Source organism: Oncorhynchus gorbuscha, linkage group LG12 (assembly GCF_021184085.1).
Source record: "Oncorhynchus gorbuscha isolate QuinsamMale2020 ecotype Even-year linkage group LG12, OgorEven_v1.0, whole genome shotgun sequence".
Lineage (NCBI taxonomy): Eukaryota > Metazoa > Chordata > Actinopteri > Salmoniformes > Salmonidae > Oncorhynchus > Oncorhynchus gorbuscha.
In genome coordinates this window covers 35,417,550-35,429,928 of record NC_060184.1, presented here as the reverse complement: position 1 = coordinate 35,429,928, position 12,379 = coordinate 35,417,550, and the positions used below count along the sequence as shown (strand labels likewise).

At 46.7% G+C, this 12,379-nt stretch overlaps 1 protein-coding gene across 1 annotated transcript in view; it reads right to left on the bottom strand.

The window, feature by feature from the left end:
- The window catches only part of LOC123990367 (disks large-associated protein 2), an 86,867-nt gene extending 81,673 nt beyond the window's left edge, over positions 1-5,194 (bottom strand). The window contains exon 1 of the mRNA XM_046290934.1: positions 5,071-5,194. The gene's annotated coding sequence lies outside the window, so the exon portion shown is untranslated. The remainder of the gene's footprint in view (positions 1-5,070) is intronic.
- Between the last annotated feature and the right edge of the window lie 7,185 nt (positions 5,195-12,379).

Below are 12,379 nucleotides of genomic sequence, written 5' to 3'. Positions count from 1 at the left end.
AGCTCTAGAAACAGTCTTGGTGGTTCCAAACTTGTTCCATTTAAGAATGATGGAGGCCACTGTGTTCAGGGACCTTCAATGCTGCAGGAATGTTTTGGTACTCTTCCCCAGATCTGTGCCTTGACACAATCCAGTCTTGGAGCTCTACGAACAATTCCTTTGACCTCATGGCTTGGTTTTGCTCTGACATGCAACTCTGAGACCATATACAGTATAGATAGTGACTGTTCTTAAGTGTTTGAGTTGCAGTTTTGCCTTAAATCTACTTGAAAATCTATGGCAACACCTGGAAATGGTTGTCTTGCAATGATCAACAACTCATTTGACAGAGCTTGAAGAATTTTGAAAAGAATAAATGGGCAAATGTTGCACAATCCAGGTGTGGAAAGATCTTAGAGACTTACCCCAAAATACTTACAACTGTAATTACTGCCAAACGTGCTTCTACAACATATGGACTCAGGGGTGTGAATACTTTCAGTACCAGGCAAATGTTTGGACTCCTACTACTACTTTTTTTGTGTGTTTACTATTTTCTACATTGTAGAATAATAGTGAAGACATCACAACTATGAAATAACACACATAGAATCATGTAGCAAACAAAAAAGTGTTAAACAAATCTAAATATATTTGAGATTTGAGATTCTTCAAAGTAGCCACCCTTTGCCTTGATGACAGCTTGGCATACTCTTGGCATTCTCTCAACCAGCTTCCTGGAATGCATTTTAATTAACAGGTGTGCCTTGTTAAAAGTACATTTGTGGAATTTCTTTCCTTGTTAATGCGTTTGATCCAATTAGTTGTGTTGTGACAAGTAAGGGGTGGTATACAGCCCTATTTGGTAAAATACCAATTCCATATTATGGCAAGAACAGCTCAAATAAGCAAATAGAAACGACAGTCCATCATTAGTTTAAGACCGCTTACTGTGCAATAGCAAAGAGAACAGTCTATGACTTGGGTGCCTGGAGTCTTTGACAATTTTAGGCCCTTCCGCCTGTTATAGAGGTCCTGGATGTCAGGGAGCTTGACCCCAGTGATGTACTGGGGCGTTTGCAATACCCACTGAAGCACCTTATGGTGGGATTCCAAGCAGTTGCCATACTGTAACAAGTGTGAGGCAGCCAGATACGATGCTCTCAATGGTGTAACTGCAGAACCTTTTGAGGATCTGAGGGCCCATGCCAAACCTTTTCAGCTCTTGACTCACTCCACCACAGCCCCGTCAATGTAAATGGGGGCATGCTTAGCCCTCCATTTCCTGTAGTCCACGATCAGCCCCTTTGTCTTGCTGACATTGAGGGAGAGGTCGTTGTCCTAGCACCACCCTGCCAGGTCTCTGCCTTTCTCCCTATAGGCGATCGTCGATGATGATGCCTACCACCTTTGTGTCGTCAGCAAACTTAATGATGGTTTTGGAGTCATGTGCTGCCATGCAGTTGTGGGTGAACAGGGAGTACAGGAGGGGACTCAACATCAGGAAGTCCAGGATCCAGTTGCAGAGGGAGGTGTTCAGTCTCAGGGTCCTTAGCTTAGTGATGACCGTGGAGGGCACTATGGTGTTGAACATTGAACTGTAGTCAATGTACAGCATTCTCACACAGGTGTTAATTTTGTCCAGGTGGACAGGGCAGTGTGGAGTACAATATATATTGCATCATCTGTGAATCTGTTGGGGTGGTACAGTATGTGAATTGGAGTGGGTCCAGGGTGTCTGGGAAGATGGTGTTGATGTGATCCATGACCAGCCTTTCAAAGCATTTCATAGATACTGATGTGAGTGCTACAGGGCGATAGTCATTTAGACGGGTTACCTTGGTGTTCTTAGGCGCAGGGACTATGGTGGTTTGCAGGTATTCCAGACTGGGTCAGGGAGAGGTTGAAAATGTCAGTGAAGATACTTGCCAGCCCTGAGTATGCTTCCTGGAAATCCGTCTGGCCCTGAAGCCTTATGAACGTTAACCTGTTTCAAGGTCTTACTCACATTGGCTACGGAGAGCATAATCACACAGTCATCTGGAACAGCTGGTGCACTCATGCATGGTTCAGTGTTGAAGCAAGCATCGAATGCATTTAGCTCATCTGGTAGACTTGCGTCACTTGGCAGCTCTCAGCTGGGTTTCACTTTGTAATCTGTGATAGTCTGCAAGCCCTGCCACATCCGACGAGTGTCAGAGCCATTGTAGTAGGATTTGATCTTTGTCCGTTATTGAAGCTTTGCCTGTTGGATGCTTCATCGGAGAGTGTAGCAGGATTTCTTATAAGTGTCCAGATTAGTGTCCCATATCTTGAAAGCGGCAGCTCTAGCTTTTAGGTAAGTTCAGATGTTGCCTGTAACCCATGTATTCTAGTTGGGATAAATACGTATGGTCACTCTGGGGATGATTTTGTTGATGCACCTACAGTATTAATGAAGTGGGTGACTGACGTGGTAAACTCCTCAATGCTATCAGATGAATCGCAGAACATATTCCAGTCTATGCTAGCGAAACATTCCTGTAGCTTAGCATCCACTTCATCGGACCACTTCCTTATTGAGCGCGTCACTAGTACTTCCTGTTTGAGTTTTTGCTTGTAAGCAGGAATAAAGAGGATAGAGTTATGGTCAGATTTACCAAATAGAGGGCGAGGGAGAGCTTTGTATGCGTCTCTGTGTGTGGAGTAAAGATGATCTAGAGTTTTTTCTAGTTGCACAGGTGATATGCTGGTAGAAATTAGTTACAACGGATTTCCGTTTTCCTGCAGTAAAACACCGGCCACTAGGAGCGCCACCTCTAGGTGATAATTTTCTTGTTTGCTTATGGTCCTGTACAGCTCGTTGGTAAACAGCCAGCTACGAAAAATATAGCTGAAAACTCTCTTGTTAAATAGTATGGTCTACAGCAGGGATCATCAACTAGATTCAGCCACGGGGCGATTTTTTTCTTGAGTGGATGGTCGTGCGGCCGGAACATAATTCCAAATCATTACAAATTGACCGCAAGAAGCACAAACAGATATAATATTTGACTAAAACACAATCATTTCAAACCTTGCTTACACGTGTCTATTACGCGTGGAAATAGTTGGGAACAGATTTCCTAAATTAAAATCACTTGGCGCTGATTTCTTGTGTTTTTTCAGTTTTTTATGGTCCAACAATAAAAAAATGATATATGTATAGATAAATCAGCAGGATTCACATTGTCCATGTCCTTGATCAGCCACGACTTCAAGAAAACAAGAAACATGGGATATTAAAGTTCTTCAGATCAAATTGATAGGATAGTCTCAAAGGGAGCTCTACCAGTTTACTTTCCAGTGTTGCAGGTATGCTGATAGAACAGAGGGTAGAGGCAGTTTACCCACTTGCCAACATAGTCTCGTCAAGTTGGCCTCTATAACGCCGCCTCTTCCTTTTACGGGTGTCGGGATTTGGGCCTGGTCCGGGATGAGCATTATGTCCTTCGCCACCGAATCAATGAAGTAGAAATCCACATCCAAATCAAAGTTGGTGATGTCCAGAAGCTCTTGTCAGTCATAGCAAACGATGGCGGAAACATTATTTACAAAAAAAGTTCAAATCAGCGCAAAAACCCCACAAAATAGCACAATTGGTCAGGAGCCCGTAACACGGCTGCTGTTCCCTCCATACCATTCTCTAAAGTTGTCCTACTAAAAGTTAACGTCAAGTCCTTGTGTGTGTGTGTGTGTGTGTGTGTGTGTGTGTGTGTGTGTGTGTGTGTGTGTGTGTGTGTGTGTGTGTGTGTGTGTGTGTGTGTGTGTGTGTGTGTGTGTGTGTGTGTGTGTGTGTGTGTGTGTGTGTGTGTGTGTGTGTGTGTGTGTGTGTGTGTGTGTGTGTGAACATGCCTGTTTGTCACATCAATGCAACGGACCATATCCACAGTGAGGACATCGATCTCTGGATCCGTGTTAAAGAATTGTCTATCACATTGTAGTGCTTGGAGTGTACAAGCCTCACACATGGTAAATTATCTCATACAGGCCAGTCAGACACGCACACACACACACGCGCACGCACGCACGCACCCACAAGCCGGTGAAGCTGTTCAACTGCAGCATGGAGGATTTAGAGGGAGCTGCAGTAGCAGCTTTTCGCCGTCTCTAATTTATAGGCTTGGTGGGGGGTGGACGGACCTAGAAGGTTGAAAGTGACATCTCTTTTAGGTCAGACTAGGGTAAGGACTTAGGGTAGATGTCCCACATGTGATTGAGAAATGCGAGGGAAACCACCACATGTCTGCCCCATGGTTTGCAGAGAGAGAGAGAGAGAGAGAGAGAGAGAGAGAGAGAGAGAGAGAGAGAGAGAGAGAGAGAGAGAGAGAGAGAGAGAGAGGCGAGTGAGAAACGGAGGACTCTGTGACTCTCTCTCGCTCCCTCCCTGCTCTCTTCCCTTGTCTCCCTGTCTCGCAGTATCTGTCTCTATGTTTCAGAAACACACACACACAAACACCTGCACGCACCAACGTACATGCAACCACTGTCTCTCACACACACAAATCACATCTCCCCACTCCGGCCAACCAAACCCCTATGAGATTACTGCTCGGCAACATTATCTCCTTCCCCATTTCATTCATCCATTTCATTTGAGAAACTGAGCCCCAAAGATACACGGCTTCAACATATCAAGGTAGCTCCATCTACAGATGTTAGTCACAGAAAAATTCCCCCGTTGCCCATCAAGAGCATTGGCAGTAGGTCGGCCCTCCCACTCTTCAAGCTTATCGCACACATGCATACAGTAGCCGAACGGATCACTGAAGATCGAGGGGGAGAGCATTCGCTCTTCACTTCTGCCCAAGGTGTTATGAATTTCTCAGCCTCCACCGAGGCTTGGTTTGGTGGTATTTTCTACCCGTCCCGAAATCCAATAAGAAGATGAACACCAGGTACTAGGTCAGGGTCCGTCAACTTTCAATCAACCTGTTTCATCAGCCTCTGAGACAGAAGCAAGGCTATGACAATAACATTTATATTACCGCAATAGGTCTCACATTCCTCCTGCTTGCGAGAAATGTGGCTGAGCTTTTAGGGGTAACATGACATGCATCCCAATGCTCTTACCTTGCAGCGTGCCTATACTGTGGAGACATCGGAGCACATGTGTCGCTTTTTCACTCGATAACAGGAAAGCAGAGTCATACAGAGACACAGACAGTGGTGTTTCTGATCAGATCTGAGAAAGAGTCTGCTCCGGTGGGTAAAAAAAAAAAAAAAAAAAAAAAAAAAAGAAGATCCCACTCTTCCTTCCTTCCGTTTCTTTTTTTTATCCAAGCCCTCAGAGGAATAGACTGAAGAGGAGAGGAGAAGAGGCAGGAGGACCCGTCTGGTGTACTGTGCTGTGTATCACCAAGAGCAGTGCTGGGCTCTGCGTGTACTCCACTGCAGCAGTGTGAGAGACAGAGGCGCACGCTGCCTGTTCCACAGGCTCTACCGGTACACAGCAAAACACGGCTACGAAATTCCTGTTGAACGGATTCAGGACTCTGCAGTTCTATATCTCCACATACCCCCCTCACCCCCTTTTTTTAAAACCTATTTCTCTAGACTCTAGAGATTCACAGTATGTCTTATGTTTATCTCTATTTCATTTAATCCTTATTTTCCTTTTCCGTCCTTTGCGTTGTCCCTCTCTCCTCTCACTAGATGTCCGTCATGTGTCTGATACTCCTGGCAATAAATTGTAAAGCCCAAAAGCGCCAACCTCCTCCTCCTCTGATTACATCACTGCTTCAGCTGACTGAGATGGAGTGTTTTTTCTCGTCTCGTGTGAATATTAACGTCACTGACATCAGACACATTTCTTGGATTCAGTTGGAAGTTCCATTGATGATTTCTCATCCTAGGTGATATCACATGACACAATTACCCAGTTTGGGGTTGCAGATCATGTAATAACGTAATTACACAAGACAACACCGCGTGGTAAAAAATTAATCAAATAGCCCGAGAAACGCTAACGCCCAAGACAACTTACATTTACATGCAATTGCAAAAGGTTAGGTTTAGGTTGTTGTTGGGATAAGGGTAAGTGGTAGGGTAAGGTTAAGTTCTGGGCCAATTGGTTCGAATCCAGGCTATATCACAGAGCGTTGCGCCGTGATTGGCTCAGTGTTCTGACACTCATGGGGAAACTACGTCACCACGAAGTGTATTTGGAGACCTCGAAGTGCCCATCAAAGAAGGATCAAGGTCATTGGCCACAGATAAAATTACGTCAAATCACGTTATAAACTCTGCAAAAAAAGAAATATCCTCTCACTGTCAACTGTGTTTATTTTCAGCAAACTTAACATGTTGTAAATATTTGTATGAACATACCAAGATTCAACAACTGAGACATAAACTGAACAAGTTCCACAGACATGTGACCAACAGAAATCAAATAATGTGTCGCTGAACAAATGGGGGGTCAAAATCAGGAGTAACAGTCAGTATCTGGTGTTGCCACCAGCTGCATTAAGTACTGCAGTGCTTCTCCTCCTCATGGACTGCACCAGATTTGCCAGTTCTTGCTGTGAGATGTTACCCCACTCTTCCACCAAGGTACCTGAAAGTTTCCGGACATTTCTGGGGGGAATGGCCCTAGCCCTCACCCGCCATTCCAACAGGTTCCAGATGTGCTTAATGGGATTGAGATCCGGGCCTATGCTGGCCATGGCAGAACACTGACATTCCTGCCTTGCACGCACAGTTCGAGCAATATGGCTGGTGGCATTGTCATGCTGGAGGGTCATGTAAGGTGGTGCCTGCAGGAAGGGTACCACATGAGGGGGATGTCTTCCCTGTAACGCACAGTGTTGAGATTGCCTGCAACGACAACAAGGTCAGTCCAATGATGCTGCGACACACCACCCCAGACCATGACGGACCCTCCACTTTTCCTCATGCCTCCTTGCAGTATGCCTAAGGCGCGTTCGTGCAGATGAGCAGGGACCCTGGGCATCTTTCTTTTGGTGTTTTTCAGAGTCCGTAGAAAGGCCTTTTTAGTGTCCTACGTTTTCATAACTGTGACCTTATTAATTGCCTACCGTCTGTAAGCTGTTAGTGTCTTAACGACTGTGCATGTTCATTAATTGTTTATGGCTCATTAAACAAGCATGGGAAACTGTTTCAATCCTTTACAATAATTTTTACTACGTTCTGTTATTATCTAGGCATAAGTCACTTTAACAACTCTACCCACATGTTTATGTTACCTCGATTACCACAACTAACCGGTGCCCTGCACATTGACTCTGTACTGGTACCCCCTGTATATAACCTCACTACTGTTATTTTGCTGCTGCTCTTTAAGTATTTTTAAATTTGTATTATTATATATTTTTTCTTAACCGCATTGTTGGTTAAGGGCTTGTAAGTAAGCATTTCACTGTAAGGTGGCATGTGACAAATACAATTTGATTTGATTGCAAATTCAACAATGAGTGGTTAGGAAGAAAGTGAGCACAGCACAACAGCATGAGTCCAAAAATGTATTGTATGCTGCTGCATAAATTATGTAATATGCCAGGAAGATATGTATACTGTAGCTAAGAAAGTAATAACGTTACTAGGTGTACGTTGTGTAGTAAGCTGTTAGTAGCCCATGTGCCGCAAGTTAATAATTTGGCCTATAGCCAAAGAGAGAAATGAGAAATATAATCGTTGAATATTGTAAGTGCTTTCATTGTCTGCTTATATGCCACCGTTATTTATCCTACGGTTCTGACTTGGTGTGTAGGGAGAATACTGAACGAACGGCCCATGTTCTGAATTCTGTCGCTGAACATTTCAAAAGTGCTGAACAAATAGTTATATTGACAATGTCCGTCCTAGCTCGTTCATTAATGTCTTAATCGAAATTACCGATTGCCTCTTATCCGCTCGTTGTTCCCTTATGCCATATTTTGTACATCTCAATTGTCAGGAGAAACCACATTTGTTCAAGAAAGTCAGTCATATCAGCTATGTTTTTTTTAAAGGCAGTAAATGAGGATGAGTGAACTGTTTTGCTGCCAGACAAGGCTCCGTTGATAGCCAGGTGTAGCAGTGGTAAGGTGTTGTGACTTCTGTTGGGACACAGCTTTATGTAGGCCTTAACAGTTTGTGTGCACCGTTTGTCACTGTTATAGTGCAATTAATGTATTGTTTAGTGTTGTGTTGTGTCATGTCGTGGCTTTGCTGACATGCATAATTATATATATTTTTTGCCCCACCAAGATTTACATGCTAAAATCGCCCCTGATTATCGTAAGATTTGAATGGAGAAAGAGGATCCAATCTAGCATTGCATTTTTTTGGATCCTATCAGCATCGACACATGCCTCAAAGACGAACTTAGCGAATGCTCTCTCTGCGTGTTTTTGGGGGTACCATACTGTATGTTACAGCTTCGACCGTTGTACAAAAGATGCATCATTAAAACACTTGTAAGCCTAAATTCAATCGCTATCGGGAAACCAGGCCATGTTCTCTCTCTCTCAGCTCAACAGAGGGAATCTTTGAGGAGAAAATCTTGTGAGAAAAATAAATACCGCTTGTTTTCGGATTATATAAATTTGGGGTTAATGTAGCTCATTGGAATTCTCAAGTCCGACTGAGTGGGCGTGACGATACAAATTTGAGTGAGAATGTTAGTGTCACGCCCTGACCTGAGTATTCTTTGTTTTCGTTATATATTTTGGTTAGGTCAGGTGTGACATGGGTAATGTATGTGTTTTTGTACTGTCTAGGGGTTTTGTAGGTTCATGGGGTTGTTTACCATCTAGGGGTTTATGTATGTCTATAGTTGCCTAGATTGGTTCTCAATTAGAGGCAGCTGTTTATCGTTGTCTCTGATTGGGAACCATATTTAGGCAGCCATCTTCTTTTGGTATTTGGTGGGTTATTGTCTATGTGATGTTGCATGCTAGCACTCAGTTTCGATAGTGGTCACGTTCTTCTTTGGTATTTCTTTTGTTTGTTTAGTGTACTTCGTGTTTTTTCGTCATTCATTGAAATGATGTATTCACACCATCGTATTGGTCTCCTCAATACGACGATCATGACAGAATAACCAACAATGGACCAAGCAGCGTGGTAACGGCCAGCAGCAGCAGCGGCAAAGAACGCAGGACACATGGAATTGGGAGGAGATTCTGGATGGCGAAGGACCCTGGGCACAATCAGGGGAATATCGCCGCCCCAAAGCAGAGCTGGAGGCAGCAAAAGCAGAGAGGCGCCGGTATGAGGAGGCAGCACGGCAGTGCGGCTGGAAGCCCGAGAGGCAGCCCCAAAAATGTATTGGGAGGGGGAACAGGGAGAGTGGGGCATAGTCAGGAGTCAGATCTGAGCCAACTCCCCTTGCTTACCGTAAGGAGCCAAGGATGGAACCAGAGCCGATCAGGGCGGTATTGGAGGTGAGCGAAGCAGAGACAGTGAAGGAGTTAATGGGGAGATTGGAGGAGAGAGTTATGAGGGAGGTGCTGTGTTGGTGCCTGAGGCACGACATCCGCCCAATTGAGCGTGTCGGGGATTTGATGTCACCTGGGTCAGCTCTCCATACTCGTCCTGAGGTGCTTGCTAGCCGTCTGGTGAAGACTGTGCCAGCCCCACGCACCAGGCCTCCTGTGCGCCTCCCTAGCCCTTCACGTCTTGTGCCAGCTCAGCGTTACAGTTCTCCGAGTCTTGCTTACCGTGGCAGGCATTGTACTGGTCAGGCACCGTGTTATGCGGTGGAGCGCACGGTGTCCCCAGTACGCGTGCTTAGCCCGGTGCGCTACATCCCAGCTCCCTGCATCTGCTGGGCTAGGGTGAGGATCCAGCTAGGGCAGATGGTGCCAGCCCTGCTCTCAAGATCTCCAGTACGCCTTCACGGTCCGGTCTATCCGGTGCCACCTCCACGCACCAGCCCTCCGGTGGCAGCCCTCCGCATTAGGCTGTCTCTCCATCTCATCCCTACAGGTGCTCCCGCCTGTCCAGCGCTGCCAGAGCCTTCCTCCTGCCCAGCACTGCCAGAGTCTCCCGTCTGTCCTGAGCCACCAGAGTCTCCCGTCTGTCCTGAGCCGCCAGAGTCTCCCGTCTGTCCTGAGCCGCCAGAGTCTCCCGTCTGTCCTGAGCCGCCAGAGTCTCCCGTCTGTCCTGAGCCGCCAGAGTCTCCCGTCTGTCCTGAGCCGCCAGAGTCTCCCGTCTGTCCTGAGCCGCCAGAGTCTCCCGTCTGTCCTGTCCCCGTGTCCTGAGCCGCCAGAGTCTCCCGTCTGTCCTGAGCCGCCAGAGTCTCCCGTCTGTCCTGAGCCGCCAGAGTCTCCCGTCTGTCCTGAGCCGCCAGAGTCTCCCGTCTGTCCTGAGCCGCCAGAGTCTCCCGTCTGTCCTGAGCCGCCAGAGTCTCCCGTCTGTCCTGAGCTGCCAGTCAGCCAGAACCTGCCAGAGCAGTCAGTCAGCCAGGACCTGCCAGAGCAGTCAGTCAGCCAGGAGCTGCCAGAGCCGTCTGCCAGCCAGGACCTGCCAGAGCCGCCTGTCACGTTGCGATGCCGGAGTCACCCTCCTGTCCGGAGCCGCCAGAGTCTCCCTCCTGTCCAGAGCCGCCAGAGTCGCTCCTCAGTAAAGAGGTGCCTTTCCGTCCAGGGGCGCTCTCTACATAATCTTCAGTCCAGGGCCCGCTGCGAGGGTCCCCGCTCCTGAGGCGCCACCTAAGTGGGCCAAGACTGAGGTAGAGTGGGGTCCACGTCCCGCAACCGAGCCGCCGCCGCTCAGTTTCGATAGCGGTCATGTTCGTTTTTGTTATTTTGTTTGTTTGTTTAGTGTACTTTGTGTTTTTTCGTCATTCATTAAAAGTATATATTCTCACCATGCTGCGCTTTGGGCTCCTCTCTATGACGATCGTGACAGTTAGACTCACAAATATCATACCCCCAAGACATCCTAACCTCTCACCATTACAAGGGAGGTTAGCATTTTTTGGGGGGGGTATGATATTTATGTCTCTGTAACTTTCTCACTTATCATTATTCACGATTCATTCAGGGTTATCCAAAATTATGGTAGTGTCACGTTCTGACCTTTATTTCCTTTGTTTTGTCTTAATCTAGTATGGTCATGGCGTGAGTTGGGGTGTGCAGTCTGTGTGTTTTTCTATGTTGGTTTTTGTGTTCAGCCTAGTATGGTTCTCAATCAGAGGCAGGTGTCGTTCGTTGTCTCTGATTGAGAATCATACTTAGGTAGCCTGGGTTTCGCTGTTGGTTTGTGGGTGTTTGTTTCTGTGTGAGTGTTTGTCGCCGCACGGTACTGTTTTGGTTTTCATCACATCGTTTATTGTTTTGTATTTCAGTGTTCAGTTTGTTTTTAATAAATCGTCATGAACACTTACCAAGCTGCATCTTGGTCCGATCCTTACTCCTCTTCAGAGGAAGAGGAAATCTGCCGTTACAGAAACACCCACCACAAAAGGACCAAGCGGCGTGGTAACGGGCAGCAGCAGCAGCGAACACAAGACTCCTGGACTTGGGAGGAGATTATGGACGGTAAAGGACCCTGGGCATGGCCAGGGGAATATCGCCGTCCCAAGGCAGAGCTGGAGGCAGCGAAGGCAGAGAGACGCTGGTATGAGGAGGCAGCACGGCAGCGCGTCTGGAAGCCCGAGAGGCATCCCCAAAAGGTTATTGGGGGAGGCACACGGGGAGTGTGGTGAAGCCAGGTAGGAGACCTGCGCCAACTTCCTGTGCTTACCAGGGAGAGAAAGGGACCCGGGCAGCTCCTCGTATCGGCAGGGCTAGAGTGGGCATCGAGCCAGGTGCCATGAAGCCGGCTTTACGCATCTGGTCTCCAGTGCGTCTCCTCGGGCCGGCGTACATGGCACCAGCCTTACGCATGGTGTCCCCGGTTCGCCAGCACAGCCCAGTGCGGGCTATTCCACCTCGCCGCACTGGCCTGGCTACTGGGAGCATTCAACCAGGTAAGGTTGGGCAGGCTCGGTGCCCTCTTTGTCTTTATTTAGTATGGTCAGGGCGTGAGTTGGGTTGGGCAGTCTGTTTGTTTTTCTATGTTGGTTTTTGTGTTCAGCCTAGTATGGTTCTCAATCAGAGGCAGATGTTGTTAGTTGTCTCTGATTGAGAATCATACTTAGGTAGCCTGGGTTTCACTGTTGGTTTGTGGGTGTTTGTTTCCGTGTGAGTGTTTGTCACCACACGGTACTGTTTCGGTCTGCATCTTGGTCCGATCCTTACTCCTCTTCAGACGAAGAGGAAATCTGCCGTTACAGGGAGCATCCACATGAACGTAGAAGTGTTATGAAACATATTATATTAATAATAAAAGTGACTCCAAAATAAAAGTGATTCCAAAATAAAACTGACTACAAAATGATACAATACATGATTTACTATTAATTTCTATTGGGCACACAAAATAATCTGAA